Source organism: Triturus cristatus, chromosome 7 (assembly GCF_964204655.1).
Source record: "Triturus cristatus chromosome 7, aTriCri1.1, whole genome shotgun sequence".
Lineage (NCBI taxonomy): Eukaryota > Metazoa > Chordata > Amphibia > Caudata > Salamandridae > Triturus > Triturus cristatus.
The window spans coordinates 297,906,113-297,925,028 of record NC_140590.1 but is presented as its reverse complement, the minus strand read 5'-3'; positions in this window follow the sequence as shown (position 1 = coordinate 297,925,028).

The following is an 18,916-nucleotide window of genomic DNA, read 5'->3' as shown; positions in this document are numbered from 1 at the left end:
AACCCCTGCTCACCCTCTAGGTGCGTGGCGCGAGCAGTCTAGGCTAAGTCTCAGGCGTACACGGTTAAGCAAATGCAATTACACATACAGTAAACCCCTTGCACGCACCACAAACGGACACCAATCAGGAAGTATATAAAAATAAGTTTTTATGTAGATTCAGCAGATTCAAATACAAGGCCCAGTAACGTTGAACTGATGGGGCCACAACTCTTGGAAATACGGTAAAGTCTCTTTGTTACGGAAAGTTCTTTAGGCGGGCACAAGGTAACTGTGGGCCTCAGCGCACTTCGTGCTGAGGCGGCGCCCGGGAAGCACACGGCAGATGACAGGGAAATCAGAACGTTGCGGACCCTGGATCCGATGCGAGCTCGCGGTCGAGTTCGTAAGTACAGTACCTTGTTTCTTGACGCGAAGGTGGGTGCGGGATTTCAGCGGCTCTTCGACAGAAGGGCGAGGCGGCGTCCGGGGCTCCCACACTTCACAATGGGGGTCTGATCTTCAGGCTCACGACAAGAGCGGGGTGTTGCAGGTGGCGGGTGAACAAAGCGGGGCAGCCGAGCACGCAGATACGTCCGGGCCGTCCGAGGCTTGGAGATGCTCACAACGCCGATTCCGGCGGGAGGGTGAAGGTGCACAGCGAGCCTCCAGCGAGCGAGGTGACAGGGGCAGCCCAGCACAGCGTAGGGGGAGCGGCTCCGATCGAGCGAGGCTCTTCCCAAGGTGGGGGCGGCTAAGCAGTCCTGGTCACGGCTCAGGGAGGGACTGGGGCACGAGGGTCACAGCTCCGGCGAGGGAAAGGACACCACAGTCCAGCGGCAGGCGAGTGAAGATCAGGTAGAGCCCAATGGTCCTGGGGCTCAGTTCAGGGGGCAAGCTCAGTTCCAAGCCCTTGGAGATCGTTTTGGAAAGCACAAGTCTTGAAAGTAAAAATAAAGCAAAGTCTTCAGCAACAGTTTCTCTTCTCCCCTTTGGCAGCAAGGTCACCACTGCAGGCCAATCCCCCAGGATAGGGACAGTCTTCCTCCTACAGCTTTCCCGGTGCCTCCTGCTCAGGCAGAGATTCTTCTTGGTCAAAAGCGGATCTAGATCTTAGGAGCAGGGCTCCTACATTTATACAGCAAATCTTTTGTTCTCCCAGGCCAGGGGGGCCCTTGCCTAGTCCAGTCCGGTTTCTGAGCACTTTGTTTACACGATGCAGGCTTCTTCTTTCAGAGTGCAGGGCAAAGTCATCAGACGCTCCACAGGGGGCGGAGCCGGCATTGAGGTGGCAGAGCACTGTCCTATTCAGAGCCTAGGAGTACTCCTCCCCCCCATCTACCTGTCGATCGTCCTATTCACCACCAGGCTACCTAGCCCTGCCCATCTGGGTTCCCCCAGCCCTGTCACTCACACCAGCCAGACATCAGATACACATCACGCAGAGGCGGGCTGAAATGTTTAGGCAAGCAAAGACCGACTTTCTAAAAGCGGCATTTGCAAACGCAGAATATTAAAATAAACCTTGGGAAAAGATGTACCTTATTATTCCGAGTTCAGGCATACTAAACTCGATCTTCTACCATGTTCCCTGGGTCGGTTAGGATCATAGGGTGTAACAATCCAAGCCGCCCATACTGGCCTATGAGAACAGGGTAGCCTTGCAGTAGTGAACAACAAGATGGCGGTAATTCCCTACTAGGACATGCCACGCATCTAGGCTTGTCCTACCTTATGCTCACAACGCACCCTGCCCTTGGGCCTACCAGAGGGGTGACTAACATGCAGCTAAGGGAAGGTTTTAGGGACCGGCAAGTGTGGGCACTTGCCAGTCAGCATGTCAGTACCAGACTGCATGCAGGTTCTGCAATGGCAGACCTTAGACATATTTTACCGGCCGCTTCTGTGGGTGGCACAACCCGTGCTGCAAGGCCACCAGCGGTGTTTGCATTTACATGCCCTGGCGCTCCTGGCGCACTTTACTGGGGTCTGACAGTAAATCAAACGATCCAATCATGGAATCCAACCAACATATACAATTTACATAGGGAGCACTCGCACCGCGACACTGGTTGGCAGTGGCACAGCGCGCTGAGCGGCCAACACCATAAAAACACATGAGGCACAGCGACAAAAGAGGAAGGGAGACTCACGCCAAGGTGCCAGGTCTAACAGAAAGCCTTAAAATTAGGATTTTTCTCAGTTTAGTAGTAGTATAGTTAGGACTCCTAACTTTAGGACACCTAAATGCCTTCTGTGAATACCGAGAGTCTTAAAATAAGGATTTTTCTCAATTTAGTAGTAGTAAAGTTAGGACTCCTAAGTTTAGGACTCCTAAATGCCTTCTGTGAATACCGAAAGCCTTAAAATTAGGTTTTTTCTCAGTTTAGTAGTAGTAAAGTTAGGAGTCCTAACTTTTGGACACCTAAACTGAGAAAAATCCTAATTTTAAGACTTTCGGTATTCACAGAAGGCATTTAGGAGTCCTAAACTTAGGACTCCTAACTTCTGTGAATACCGAAGTGAGTAAGTGCCTTCTGTGAATACGAAAATGGTAGTAAGTTTAGGATTTTGTCTTAAGTTAGTTCTGTGAATCGGGCCCAGTGTCTCTGCTAAAATGTGTGGAATGACATCATCACTCGAGTGACACATCAGAACACACATCTAAGTCACTTAACTTACAGTCAGCTGGACACACACACACATTGCAACACATGCCACCCAAGGCTACAAGCGTGCACACTCAGACCCAGTGACTCACCATTATGAGAAGAAGTTGCGTATGAGCTGACTCCGGATATCCTCCTCCTCCTCACTTGCCTCGTGACCAAGCTCTTCATCCTCCACGGGTGGGTGTTCCTGCTCATCCTGCTCCAGGATGAGTGGCACTGCCTTCTCCACTGCCATGTTGTGCAGCATGCAGCACACAAGGAAGATTTTGCAGACCTTCGCCGGTGCATATGGGAGGGACCCGCCTGTCTTGTGAAGGCACTGGAATCAGCTCTTCAGGAGGCCAAACGTCCTCTCAATCACTCGCCTGGTCTGCCCGTGTGCATTGTTTTACCGGTGATATGCAGCTGATCTTGGGTTGCGGAGAGGCGTCATCAGCCATGGCATGTTGGGATAGCTAGCGTCCCCTACATGGAAACATCAATTAAATAAGTGGGTCAGGAGATGCCGTAAGAGCCAAAGATACCGCAACACACAGGACAAACAGAGTGTACCCACCAACAAGACATGCTCGTTCGTTGTGCAGCCGCAGCATCATTTGTGGCACCCTGCTCCGCCTCATGATGTAGGCATCATGTGCTGACCCTGGAAAACGTGCACAGACATGGAAAATCAGCATGTTAGCAAGACACACCACAAGGGCATTTATAGAGTGGTAATGTTTACGGTTGCGATAGGCTACCTCCTGTGCCTGTGGTGGTACCAAAGCCACATGTGTCCCATCAATGGACCCAATGACATGGGGCATCCCTCCTAGGGCATAGCAATCACTCTTGACACCTGTCAACTCCTCAGGAGTCGGAAAATGGATGAATTCATCAAGGTGCTCCAACATGGCTGCCAAAACATCACGCAGGACACGGCTGAACATTGTCTGTGACATGCCACCAACATTAGCTATGGTGAATTGAAACGTACCTGGGGCAAAAAAATGTAGGGCTGCCATCACCTTCATCTTGGGGGTCCGCGCAGTAGGATACCTGTGTCGCGGTTGGAGGGGTGGTGCCAGCTTGGCGGTCAAGTCCTCAATCATCTGTAAAGTCGGATGCAGGCACGTTCCCTCATTGCACCCAAGTCTGGCATTGGTCGGGGGACAGGCGGTGCCCTGCAGAAAATTGTAATGAATAACGAAGATTGAGAGCATAACAACATCAATGTCAATGAACAGAGCACATGCTAAACTGCTACTACACATCAGCTAAATACAGAGTCTGGTGTGTGCAATAAATCCAGGACACGTATGCCAGCTTGGTGATACTCCTACGAAAAGCCAGATACACCTGTAGATTGGCAAGTCTACATGACATGCCCTGAAATGAGCTGGGGGCCCGTCTGAGTGAACAGCCAGAGACATCACAGGAGTGACATACATCCACATAGCTGCATTTAAAGGATGTCATCTCATACAGACAGCTGACGGCAAGCTAGACGCACAGGTCACATGGAATGTCAAATGTACAGATCAAACACATTGCGATGAAGGGGTACACGTGAAAACAGAAAACACAGACATTGAGACGACGCAGATATGTCCTCATGTGAAAATGTAGGGCCCGATTCACAGAACTAACTTAAGACAAAATCCTAAACTTACTACTTTTGGTATTCACAGAAGTTAGGATTTTGTCTTAAGTTTGTCTTAAGACAGACTTAAGACAGACTTAAGACAAACTTAAGACAGACTTAAGACAGACTTAAGACAAACTTAAGACAAACTTAAGACAGACTTAAGACAGACTTAAGACAAACTTAAGACAGACTTAAGACAGACTTAAGACAGACTTAAGTTAGAGTTTTGCCTTAAGTCTGTCTTAAGTCTGTCTTAAGTCTGTCTTAAGTCTGTCTTAAGTTTGTCTTAAGTCTGTCTTAAGTCTGTCTTAAGTCTGTCTTAAGTTTGACTTAAGACAAACTTAAGACAAAATCCTAACTTCTGTGAATACCGAAAGTAGTAAGTTTAGGATTTTGTCTTAAGTTAGTTCTGTGAATCGGCCCCATCATGTCCGAAGCATACAGACCCTGCTTACGTGGGAATCCACATGTGGCATGGTGTGCGTAGATGTGTGCCATGCCCATGTACACACAGACACATGTTGGATGCAGCAACAGCCGATGTAGTTGACGGAACACTAACAGCAAGCTCATGGGAACACATGACACACACATGACATAGTCACATCGGGCCACGCTGATCGTGAAATGTCAGTTGTTAGTGTCCCTGTCCCTGGCATCAGGGGACAGTTGCGGGTGGTGGTGACTGTGCCATACCAGTGATGCTGTGCTTGACACGTTTGTACTACAGGCACACATGTGCAAAGTGTGAAGGGGAAGTGTGCCACATAGTGCCCCATCACACATGACATGTGTACACAGGTCATCACACATCAATTGTGCAACTACATGAGGAGACATGTGCAATATCACTGCCTGACACACCTAGGACCTGCACATGAAAGTCTGCAATGACAATGACTTGATGTGCAGCCTTGTGCAAGTGGGAGACATCCATTCCTTTTGTGTGTGCCTCCTATCACCAGTGTAAGCGTGTGAAACGCACCGTACACACGCTCTCAGAGCGTGTGTATGGTCTGTATCACTATTGTAGTGGTGCCGTAGGGGTACGCGTGGTACGGGCCGTACACACGCTCTCAGAGCGTGTGTACGGTCCGTATCACTATAGTAGTGGTGCCCTAGGAGTACGCGTGGTTCGGGCCGTACACACGCTCTTAGAGCGTGTGTACGGTCCATATCACTATAGTAGTGGTGTCGTAGGAGTACGCATGGTACGGACCGTACACACAGGCGTACTCCTATGGCACCACTACTATAGTGATACGCACAGTACCCACGCTATGGATGTGTGAGTACGGTGCGTATCACTATTGTAGTGGTGCCGTACGTGTACGGGTACGTGTGAAACGCACCGTACATGTTTTTTGGAATCAAAAATTACATAGGGGACAAGTATCAGGCCCAAAATGCATGCTGGTTGTCATGGATACAGAGATTTCAGTTGCAATGTGGCCATCATGTGGCCTTGAAAAGTCAGTTGGCTCAAAAATTACAATTTTGCAAAGTGGTGTTTGCCCTGCTATGATGTTCATAATTTGAACCATGCAAATCTTTGTCATTGGTGTATGTTTAAAGGGATTGGAGGAAACGTAGGATGCAAATGAGTCTGACCAATCACTCTGTACTCCTGTAAATGAAAGCCCCCAGCAAGACAGATATAAGTCAGCCAGAACCCATGAGAGGGCACTTGCCTGCACTACTTTCCTGTCGACCACACTGCTGCTGTCTGTGCTTCCTCTGGCGCCATGTCGCGGACTGTGGAGAGAGCCCAGCCATTCACACTTGTGGAGAAAGAGGCATTGCTGAATGTCCTCCTCCCACAGTACCCCAGCCTGTATGGGAGACCAGGGGAGCAGGTGAGTGCTGACTCCACTACCTTTGACTGTGCACCTTTTTTGTGACTGTCACTTCTGGCATTGTGTCCAGGTGTGACAGACATGCAATGTGGTTTAGAGTGGGTCCCAGGGGGGGTAAAGGCTTATGTCTGTCATGCAGAGCATGATGTAGTTCCTGTGTGCACTCCTCACTTGCCCCAAAGTCAACCGGTGCTCTTATTCGTCCCTTCCCCTCCTTGACATGTGTCCCCTGGTCTGTGTGTAATCACAATTGCACATGGTCATCTAGGCCATGGTCATCTAGGCTGCCAGTTAATCCAAGTGCACATTGCTTTCTGCATCATGTGGGAGGGTGGTCTATGAAATGTGTTGGTAACTTGCCTGTGCCCGGTCCTGTTCACTCTGTTGGGGGTCCATATTTGTTGGCACTGATGATGAGTCTCAACATGGGAGTGTGAGGTTTCAAATGAACACACTTTCAGCATGCATGACCGGTGTTGTGGCCTCAGACATGATGCGCATGAGTGGGAGATATGCATAGTGCCAGGACGGTTGCTCATGTTACAGTCAGATCATTCCAGGAACAAGGAGCAGTGTGCCCACTACAGTCCCCTGAGACACCCTTGCCTCGTAATCATGTGTGTCATCCAACACTGTGTCCATTCGCAGCGTGTTCAGCATATGTTTGCCTCTGTGGCATTATTCCCTGGCCTCATTTGTATTTATCCAAAGTGTACTACATGTGTCCACTGGACAGGAAGACCCCATTTGGCTTGTGTATACTCACACTGGGCAGTGCCTGTGTGTCTATTCACAACTATCTGTCGATGGTTGTTTGTCACAAATATGTGTTGGCAGCCTCACGAGGTGATGTGGAATACATTTGGGAATTCTTGCAGCACATTTTTGTAAACTCTGATTAAGAGGTGTCACTTCTTGATCTGTCTCAATCACATTGTCTCAGGTATGGGGGATTTGTGCAGGCGAGGCCTACATGCCCAAACCTTATGTCTCCTTGCCAGGTCTGACCTGTGTGTGATAATTGGCTGGACAGAGACTCAACGTGCCGTGACCCAGTGATGTTGTGCAGGGTTTAATGTTTGTGCTTTGCAGCATGTGTCAATTGTTTAAATACATGATTCCTACTCATACATTTTTTGCACCAGTGTGTGGTCCAGATGCTACGTAGTTTGGTCTTTGTGTGCTGACATCTGTGTGGACATTCTGGCTTGCCATGAGGGTGTCTCCTCAGTGCAGGTATGCCTTTTTATGACACAATTGCAGGCCCATTAGGTCATGCATTATCCTGGGTTTGGACATGTGTGCCACTCCACATGACAGGCAGTGGGTCAGATGTGTTGCCAACTGTGTCATCAGGTAACGGATGGCCATGTGACAACTGACATAATTCAAGTTGTTAGTCACAAGGTATTGTACCTTGGCACTCACAACACTTGTCAACAGGTCTTCATGTTTTAAATGCTATAGTTTAATGTTTTGTTGTTAAGAACAATATTGTGCCTGCATGACAGATGTCTCCCAAGGAAGTGCACAACAAACCACCTTTACACTTTCAGGGAACACGCTGGCACATTTTAAAAGAAGGCACTGTTCTAATGAGACTGTTTTTCAGATTATACATACATGTTCCCCCAGTGTTGTGGAAATTGGGTAAGTCCTTGGTTGTTGGTGATACCAACTTACGAGTGTCAAGTCATCAAGACCTCCATGGAACAGTGGCTTCTTTAAAGAAGGCTGCCAGCTTCTTCAATGACTGGGTAAATGTAGTTTTGTGTGCACCTCCTTCGGAGCCATCTTTTATGAAGGCACATGTGTGTTCTGTTCACTAAATGGCACATTCCCACATTCTGACCATGTTGATTGTGTAAAGTATTGTGATTCCCAAGGGACCAACATTTTTTCGTTTTGTGATCCAAAGTACTTACAGGTCTCTGAGTGTATGGACATCTTTGGTATTGAGGTGTGTTACTTTGCCTTGGGTGCACCACTACTGTTTCCTTCAGGGTAAACAAGAGGTGGCATGACTTCATTGTATTGCTGTGCTCACCTGTTCCCAGACACTAGCTCCTCAGGGTATTTCTCATTCAAGTTTTGGGCTGGTATGTCCTATTTTTCCTTGTGTCCAAATGGCATGGTGGGTCTACCAACTGGGAAGTACAGGGCTTACATATGTGCGGAGTAATCTAGCTGTTACTCATGATGCATTGCCTGATATGCTCTGTGACCTATTGGTTTTGTACTCATGTGTCAGATGTATACAGGTGACTGATGTATTTCTGTATCTTCACCTTGCCCACAGCATAATCATTGGAAACCGAGGGCAACACCTGCACGGACCTGGATGAGGAACCCAGCACCAGTGCCACCAGTGCTGGCGAGTCTGCGGGAGCCAGTGGTACGGAGGGTGAGGGGAGTCAGTCGGAGGACCTGTCTGGTGGCGATTCCAACTACGACGCAGATGGGTCTGAGGCTGACCTCATCGAGGGGGCGGAGGCTGCTACGATACCTGGCAGCAGCCCAACATCTGTCCCCGCCTCCTCCATTCCCATCACTGCCCTCCCAGTTGCAACGGTCACTTCTGTCCGTGCAGGGCCCCATCATGTCTCCTTCGGGACAGTCACCGCACCCCCTGCCCCTGTCACCCCTGCTGCCCTAAGTGCAGAGTCTTTGGACATACTGCGGCAGTTGCAGGTTGGACAGGCATCGGTGCTGACTGTCCTCCATGGCCACACCACACTGCTGACACAGATGGTGTCGTTCATGGAGGGCATGTCAGCAACGATGTCTGAACAACGCAGGTTTCTGCGGTCCATGGACTCTTCCCTGACAGCAGAAGTGAGTCACCTGCAGCGCTTCGCCCCCCCATCCACACTTCCCTCTCCCATACCTGTCACATGCACACCCAGACATTCCCAAGCACGCACCCACCAGACACAGGCAGCACACCACCAAGTAAGGGCAAGCACACACCTCCTGGCACGCACACTCGGGGGGATGTAGGCACACCCACTGGGTCTGGGGCAAAAAGACATACACGCAGCCACAGTCTGAGTCCGCAGGCCTCACAACCCAGTCCCTCCAAAAGCACTCCCCTTGGCTCCCCTGCAAAACTGTCACCCAAAGAGCTCTACATGGGTGGGCTGGCCCTCACCCCCACTGGGACACCACCCTGCAAGCGGGCGAGGAAGTCCCCGGGCAGGGTAGTTGAGATCCCCCCCGTCCACCCCCTCCCCCAAGAGCGCTGCACCCCATGCCTCCGCCACCCCCCCCCCCTCCGTTGGCCCTGGGGTTTCTTCCGTTGCAGGGGTTACCCTAGACGCCCTGGCAGCAGTGTGCAGCGCCGAGTTCACCTCCACCTTTGGCGCTGCCCCACCTCCTGTGGTGGATGACGTCCACCCCTGCACCCACTACACCCACCCTTCCCCCTCCTGTCCCTGTGGTGCCTGGTCCTTCCCCACATGATGCCCCCCCCACCCCCGGTCGACGAACCTGAGGGTTCCACTGTGCAGGCAAGCATGGGGAGACACGTGCCCATGTGTCCCCCCAAGGACTTCTATTATGGACTGGCCATTGGCCTTTGTATATAGTGTGATTTAAAAATTTGTTTTTTATGCTGAATAAAGCATTTTTTTTTTTACTTTGGACACTATTGCATTTCAGGTATTGATGTTGGTGCTGAGGCTCCAGGAGTTTGTGTTGTGGTAATGTGTTATGGTTCTGAGAAATGTTCTAGTCTGATGGTCATGAGGTGGACCATGGTATCTGCGTGCCATCGCAAGGTCTCTGCAAAGAATCATTGGTAGTGTGTGTTATTTTGGTTTTGAGACATTGTCCCTAGGAGTGTTCCTTCCTCTGTGGCACCTGACATCTTCCCTGCAAAGAGTTGCACAATTGTTGTGCTGACCTGTGTCTACATTTCCTTTGTTGGTGACGGATCCCTTCAACTATGGCCATGGCTGCTCAGCAATGTCTCCGGCTGCATTGTCTGTGCCATCCTTGCTAGTCACTGTACTTGTGTATTGAGTATGTTGAAATGCCTTCATGGAGAAAATCTCCCTTTTCAGCACTATGCATGTGTGTACTGCCGGCCTAGCACACATATGGTACTTGTTCTGCAGGGTATTTGGGCACCTGACTCACAATTGTGGGCATTGTATCTGTGGGAACTCCACCCTATTCCTTCCATGAGAGACAACGTCTTGGTGGCTGGCCCAGCACCTGTACATTCCTATCAGTCCTGGGATGTGCGTGACAGTGTGTGTACCCTTTGGCTCTCTTAGTTTAGTGGGCAGTGACATGACTGTACAGTCTTGTGGCATGATCTCAGTGTGTGTATTGTAGTGCATCCGCCAGGGGTGGGTATGCATGTGTTATTTGTCCTCACACCCACATGTGGTGTGTCATGCAGTGGGGGAAATACATCCACCCTCCTGGGAGTGGGACACTGCTGTCAGTAATGTGTTGTTATGGCACTATCATCATTGTCCAAAGTTAGGGATGCGTACATACACCCATGGAGTTGTGGTCATCTGATAATGATGTACACCCCCATGTCTCTGTCCACTGCTGGGAGTCCTCTGCACCCACCCCCATGTCTCTGTCCACTGCTGGTAGTCCTCTGCACCCACCCCCATGTATCTGTCCACTGCTGGGAGTCCTCTGCACCCATCCATATATGTCTGTCCACTGCTGGGAGTCATATACACCCACCCCTCACATGCCTGTCCACTGCTGGTATTTATATGCACCCACCCCCATGTCTCTGTCCACTGCTGGGAGGCCTCTGCACCCACACACATATGCCTGTCCACTGCTGGGAGTCCTCTGCACCCACCCCTCACATGTCTGTCCACTGCTGGTAGTGATATGCACCCACCCCCATGTCTCTGTCCACTGCTGGGAGTCCTCTGCACCCACCCATATATGTCTGTCCACTGCTGGCAGTCATATACACCCACCCCTCACATGTCTGTCCACTGCTGGTAGTGATATGCACCCACCCCCATGTCTCTGTCCACTGCTGGGAGTCCTCTGCACCCACCCATATATGTCTGTCCACTGCTGGCAGTCATATACACCCACCCCTCACATGCCTGTCCACTGCTGGTATTTATATGCACCCACCCCCATGTCTCTGTCCACTGCTGGGAGTCCTCTGCACCCACCCATATATGTCTGTCCACTGCTGGGAGTCATATACACCCACGCCTCACATGTCTGTCCACTGCTGGTAGTTATATGCACCCACACCCATGTCTCTGTCCACTGCTGGGAGTCCTCTGCACCCACACACGTCTGTTCACTGCTGGGAGTCCTCTGCACCCACCCCTCACATGTCTGTCCACTGCTGGTAGTGATATGCACCCACCCCCATGTCTCTGTCCACTGCTGGGAGTCCTCTGCACCCACCCATATATGTGTGTCCACTGCTGGGAGTCATATACACCCAGCCCTCACATGTCTGTCCACTGCTGGTAGTTATATGCACCCACCACCATGTCTCTGTCCACTGCTGGGAGTCCTCTGCGCCCACACACATATGTCTGTCCACTGCTGGGAGTCCTCTGCACCCACCCCTCACATGTCTGTCCACTGCTGGGAGTGATATGCACCCACCCCTCATATTGCAGGCCACTGCTGGTAGTCATTTACACCCACCCCCATGTCTCTGTCCACTGCTGGTAGGGATATGCACCGACCCCCATGTCTGTCCACTGCTGGGAGTCCTCTGCACCCACCCCTCACATGTCTGTCCACTGCTGGGAGTGATATGCACCCACCCCTCATATTGCAGGCCACTGCTGGTAGTCATTTACACCCACCCCTCACATGTCTGTCCACTGCTGTGAATCCTATGCATCCTTGGTGCAGTTCACTGCTGTCCTGGGCCTACACACACACCAATATAAAGGTAATATGCTGCACCAGGCCGTAGGCCAACATTCGTGGCGTGTGTACGCCTTGTATCCCAAATGTACTGGTGCCGTAGGGGTACGTGTGATACGGACCGTACCCCTGCATTCATAGGGTGTGTACAGTCCGTACCACGCGTACCCCTACGGCCCCAATCTAATAGTGATACGGCCCGTATCCACGCTATGTATGTGTGGGTGTGGTCCGTATCACTATAGTAGTGGTGCCGTAGGAGTACGCGTGGTACGGCCCGTACACATGCTCTGAGGGCGTGTGTACGGTCCGTACCACGCGTACCCCTACGGCACCACTATAATAGTGATACGGACCGTACACACGCTCTGAGAGCATGTGTACGGGCCGTACCACGCGTACCCCTACGGCATCAGTACTATAGTGCTACGGACCATACCCACGCTATGGATGTGTGAGTACGGTGCGCATCACTATTGTTATGTTGCCGTAGGAATACACGTCCACTTCCTTTGTTGCAGGACGCAGGGATTGGTGGACACGCCCCCGGAGTGACCAGACCCTGGAGGTAATTATGTCCTCAATATTGTAGGTTTTTATTTGGGTAGGGGGTATGTTTCCTGCCCCTCACCCCCCCTTGGCCCCTGGGTGTTGTTCTCACCTTCTGCGGCGTGTGCGTCGGGTTCGGTGCGCCAGGTCGTAGGATAAGAGGGCCGGGATGACACGTAGGATGGGGTCTATAGCAGTCCGTCGCGTACCGGGGCTCCGTGTTCACGTCGGACTCAGTTTTCCGGCATTTTTTGGCTGCCGTAAAAAAATAGCTGAGCGGAGTGACGTAGGGAAGAATCGTACTTGCTGGTCCGTAAAACGCTGCCTGACTCCGTACAAACGTCGCGTACGCACTGTCCAGGATCAGACTCGTAGGTATTTTTTAGCCGTACGGTGTTTTGTGCGAATCGTACGGAAATGCTATTTCTGTACGAATCGTACTTGCTGGATTGTACGGTGGATTTCCCGGGTACAAGTCGTACGGAGAATACGCTCCGTACGACGAATCGTACCCGGGTTTTACAGGATTGGAATCGGCACCTTTGTAATTATGTTTTGCAAGTTATTTGTTAGGTGTGGGTTGGTGAGTTTGTAAGAATATAGGGTGGAAAGTTAATTGGTAATTAACAAAGTAATAAATAATTATCAATTAAGAACAGATTGATTAATGATTACATGTTAATGTATCAATTAATATTTAATAGACAATTGATTATGGCAATTGTATTACATTAAGGGTGAGCTGCCCGGTTTGTGGGGTATAGTGTGGTAAGTTACTTAAGTAATAAATAATGGCCAATTAGTTTTTATTGATAATTGATTATTAAATTGGTTAATAATTATGTTAATTGTTTAATTGTCTTTTTATATTTATTGGTTAATTAATAAAGTTTATTTAAAGATTTTTATTAAAGTATTAGTGTTTTGCTTCATGTTTGCTATGTGTTTGAAATGAAGTAACAACCCTACTGTTGCATAGACTGGAGTTGGAATAGTACATTTTACCTCTCTGTAGCCCAAGGCGTTCCTACTGTTGCACAGACTGGAATGTGCCAAGTACATCTTACCCCTCCTGAGTCCAACACTTTCCCTACTGTTGCACAGATTGGAGTGGGAATGGTGAATGTTACCCCTCTGAAGAGCAACAATTTCCCTGCTGTTGCACAGATATTCAATGAAGAAATTATATAATTGATTGTTTTTTTTAAAACTGTTTTTATTTAAGTAATTTCTCACCCTATTCCCCTACAAACTGAACATGTTGCTAAATTAGCAATAACTAATTATGCTATACAAAATATAAATTAAAAATCAGAAATTAAATCCAAATAAATGAAAGAACAATTAAATCATTACATAATATATATTTAAATATTGATTTTACCTTACATTACTTAACATTAAAAAACAATTAGTTAAAATGTAATTAACCTCCCACCATATTACCCTACAAACCAAATATCCCACTACTAAATTATAAACTACTTAAATTAGGTATTTGTAGATCGCAGATTAACTCTTAGGCGTATTGGCGCTAAAGATGTTTATTGTTACCCAGCTCAATGGTTCTCCTTTTATCGACCTCAGATGGATGAAAGTCTGAGTGGACCCGCCAGAATATGAACCTATGACCATGAGATTGAACACAGGGCCCTGCAGTGGACACATTAGTCCACTGAGCCACCAGACCCATCCAATTACCTTTTAAAAACAAAATTACACATTTAAAACTGCAAACTATATTTAAAAAAAGGACAATTTTACTAATATTATTAGTATATATATATATATATATATATATATATATTTAATTAAAAACATTATTTAATACAACTATACTAAAGTACACAATATTGACCTTAATCACCGTTTTGTAGATTTCCTGATCAATGATTGTTTACTATTATTTATCTTATGAGCAGTGTCTCTTTTAAGGGTGATATTTGGAGGAAGATATTGTGTATATTTCGTTTCCGATATCTTCCTTAGAACCCCAATGCCATTTAACTCGTTTTCGTGCTGGAAACTGTATGAGGAAAGGTTACGCGGTTTCGCTTACCTAGTTAACGGCCTCCGACGCAGCTCTCCACCCTCCGGTTGGGATCTGTTTGGTGTGCGTTGCCGCTTGCCTCCCTTCTTGGTTGTTTCCGTGGCTTTCGGAGCAATTCCCTTGATTTCCGCTCGAGTTCTCTTTCAAATGGCGGCTGCCTTTACGTCTTGAAAACAATGTATACAGACTGGCCCACAGGTAGACGTCGGCGCTCTCAAATCGTGAGGTGGTACATTCTTGACCGGTAGAGCCACGCTGGTAAATTTGAACAAATTATCACTGTGCAGTGAAAGTAACGAACGCACTCTCTCGATAGTAGAATAGATGGCGGTTTATTTAATAGCTGCCATGCCCCAACGCGTTTCGGTTCAGTCACTTGGACCTTGTTCACGGGATGATTTTACATGGGGACCGGGCATCATTTATTTCAATTGACACACAGATACTTCCTGTTTTTGCAGTGCTTTCTGCCGCCACTCTAAAGAACCTCCGCAGGTTCAGGGACGTACTCCGCTTAGGCACAAACCTGTTTTGGTCGCTGTGAATTAGGGCTGAGACCACCAGCGCCAAACGCTCCGCTAGGACTTTAGCGAGTATTTTATAGTCAGTATTAAGAAGTGCCAGCGGTCTATAAGATCCCAAGTTCGTTGGATTTCGGTCTGGCTTCAGCAGGAACACCAAGTACGCCTCGCGCATCGAAGGGGGAAGCGTATTTTCCTCCAGTGCTAGGGGTGGGCGGAATTTGCGTAATCGCGTTACCCAAATCTCCGCGAAACGGTAAAAAATCTCTGCGAACATGCAGAAATTCCGCTAATTGCTTGTTCGCAATGCTTTTTTTCTGTTCACAGTTGCTGTTTGCGTGCTCGGGGAGAAATATCTCGTGAACACGCATTTTGAGAATGCAAACAAGAAAAAATTTCGCAAAGTCGCGGAAAGCAGAATTTTGGGCAATTTCGCGTTCTCCGCGGAACGCGAAATTACCGAAATTCCGCAAATTCCGCGAGCGGAACGGAATTTACCGCCCAGGCCTACTTTTGAGTAGAGCGCGTGTAGTTGCGGCACCAAGGACTCTCGGTAGGCTTTGTAGAATTCGCCCGGTATGCAATCCGGCCCTGGTGTTCTCCCGGATGCCAGGGATGCAACAGCCTCTCCTATCTCTTCCAGGGTTAGGTGGCAGTTAAGCGTCTCCTGGTGCTCAGCCGAAGCTATAGGTAACTGGATCCGTTCCAGGAATCCCCCTATTTCGAGGTCCGAACATTGGACGCGTGACCGGTACAGCTGCGCATAGTGATCCACCATGACCTTGTGGATCTCTCTTTGTGTATACACCAAGTCTCCCTCCCGTGTGCGTATTGCCGCAATCGGAGCACGAGTTTTGTCTTGCTTCAGCAGCCAGGCAAGCAAGCGGCCCGCCCTGTCCGCTGTAGCGTGCATGCGGGCTGTGTGGGCTGCATAGTTATGGCACCGCAGCCGCTCTAGGAGCTCCGCTAGCTGCCCCCGAAGGTCTTCTAGGCGGTTCGAATGTCTGCCCCCCATCCTCCCTCCCCCCCCACGGTCGAATTGCAGTAATTGGGATTCGAGGCGGGCAGTGTCCTTTGACAGCTGCTTCCGTACATTCCAGGTGGCGCCTAAGCAGTGACCTCTGAGTGTTGTTTTGAGGGCATCCCACTCCACCAGCGCGCTACTCGCTGTGCATTCGTTAAGTTCAAAATATGTTAGGATAGCCTTCCCCAGTGACGAGCGAAACTCGGGGTCTTCCAGCGCGTTAGGCTGAAGGCGCCATGTGGGGATAGGGGGTCGATCAGCTGCCCAACTGATGTGAATCCGCAAGGGGTTATGATCAGAATGCGTCCGGCCTAAATATTCCGAGGCCTCGACTAACGGCAGTAGAGACTGGGACCCCACCACCCTATCGAGTCGGAGATGCCGGTCATGCGTCGCAGAATAACAGTAGTAAACACGGTCAGCTGGGTGGAGGACCTGCCACACATCCAGCAATGTCCAGTGTGCGAGCCAATCCGTGAGCGCCTGCGAGTTGGACCTCGCTGACGTGACCCGAAGGGGGGGAAAGGATCTATCCATGTGAATGTCGAGTACTGAGTTGAAGTCGCCGCCTAGCAGCCAGGGGAGGCCAGCATACGGAGTTAGCACCTGTGACAGCCGCATCAGGAATGGCACTTGATAGGCATTCTGAGCATAGATCGAGGCTAACAGTATGTGCTGACCATTAAGCATTCCACGCACCAGGGTATATCTGCCTTCCGGGTCTACTATCGTTTCTGTGCTAGCAAATGGGACGCCCGCCCTCACCCAAATGAGTGTGCCCCTAGCATGTGCGGAGTACACGGTGCCATACACCTGCCCCCTCCAGCGCCTGCGCAATCGGTCGAGCTCCAGCTGTGTTAGGTGTGTCTCCTGTAATAAGGCGATGCCTAATGAGTGTTTTTGAAGATGAGCAAATATGGAATATCGACGTGAGGGTGTGTGCATTCCGCGTATGTTCCATGCGATTATATTAACTCTTGCATTGCTAGCGTGTATAGTCTGCTGGGAGGCCAGGGGTGGGGTGCATCTTTGTAAGCATCAGGCATGCCCATGTACGTGTGAACCGGTCTGTGGTAACCATAACAACTTAGGAACTAGTAAGAACATAACGCATGGGGCGAACATCTCGAAGCTGTCCTTCCAAACTATGTGACCATGCATGGGGTAAAACTAGGTCAGTGTGTGACCTGGTGGGGCGTGCGCACAGTAAGCAATCTGTCATGAACATCCCCCTCATGTCCCACGTATGCGGTGCACGGCTCGGAAACCCATTATCTCAGTTCGCTAAGACAGCGGCCCTCAAACGCCAACGTGGAGTAGTTACGCGCATGTAAGGGCCACCCACTCAAGGACACACCAGATGTTTGGGCGTAAGTGCAGCAGAGCCCAAGCAACAGCCCACCAGGAGGTGCATACAGTGTCCCGCCAGTCCCCCCGCCCCTCTACATCCCACACAAATCAGTGCAGCTCACACTATGGTACTTGCGTGTGCAGTCGTCTACAATGTTCATGGTATCGGCCTTCTCATCCTATGATACCATCCGCAGTCTGCGGAGTTCTTCGGAAAGTTCGGTCGACGGCGTCGACGCTCCACTCGACACCACCGTATACTGCATAGATGGCTCCCGGTAAGCTTGAATGTTCGGTGTACCAAGAGTCGTGACCGCTTCCAGAACATTTTGACGCTCCAATCTCATCCTCTCTGGACTTGGGGCCACCGTGTGTTGCTCCGCGGGCTACCCTGCGGCGTGGTCGACGCCTATTTCTCCTGCCTGTTGCCTCGCCGTCATCCGGTTCTGGTGGCCTCTTTCCCGTCCAAAGACACAACTCTTCTAGCCAGTCCCATGTCTCCGCAGGTGTGTCAAAGAAGTGTGTTTTACCCTTCGCTACCATTCGCAGCCTGGCAGGGAACAACAGGGAGTATGGGAACCCCAGCTCTCTGAGTTGTCGCTTCACCGTCATATAGTTGTTTCTATGGCGTTGCATCAGGGTAGTATAGTCTGGGAAAAGCATGATGCGGCTGTCACCTACTGTCAGTTCTTCCAATTTCTGGGTCTCGCGTCCCTGTCCCTGTCCCTGTAGTTGAGGAGTCTGAACAGAAACGGGCGCGGTCTGGCTCCTGGTTGAGGCCTCTGGGCTGGCACCCAATGGGCTCTTTCCACCGCAAACTGTTTCGATAGTGTTCCCTGCGGAAGTAGGTCTCGCAGCCAGTTCTCTTTGTACTGTTCAGGGTGCCTACCCTCTTCCCCTTCCGGCAATCCCACCACTCTGATGTTGTTTCGACGCGAGCATCCTTTCGCGTCCTCCGCCCTATCTTCTAGGGCATGTATCCGCTCCATCATATCTCGTAATGCAGCTGCATGGCTGTGAGTGACCGGTTGGAGATCTTTGAGCAATTGAACTTGAGCAGCACCCCTGTCAGTTAGTTTGCGGTGGTCCGTATGCAGAAGCGTAAAGTCAGATATGACCTTGTCGATCCGCGTTTCCAAGGACGTCCTGGTATGTTCTAATGCGGTCCCTATTTTCTCCAGGGCCGCAATCCATTTTGGCTGCCAGTGCTGCAGATGCCAGCTCCATTTCGTTCTCCTCCCTCATATGCGGAGAGTCCATGGAGCCAGCTCGCAGCGGTCCCTGCTGCATCTTGGCTCTCATGCGTCCCATCACGAGCTGTTGTGCTGTGGGCATTCACGGCTGGCACTTGGCAAGATTCGCAGTAAACAATGCGACCGCGTTGGGGGTACAGTGGGTGGAT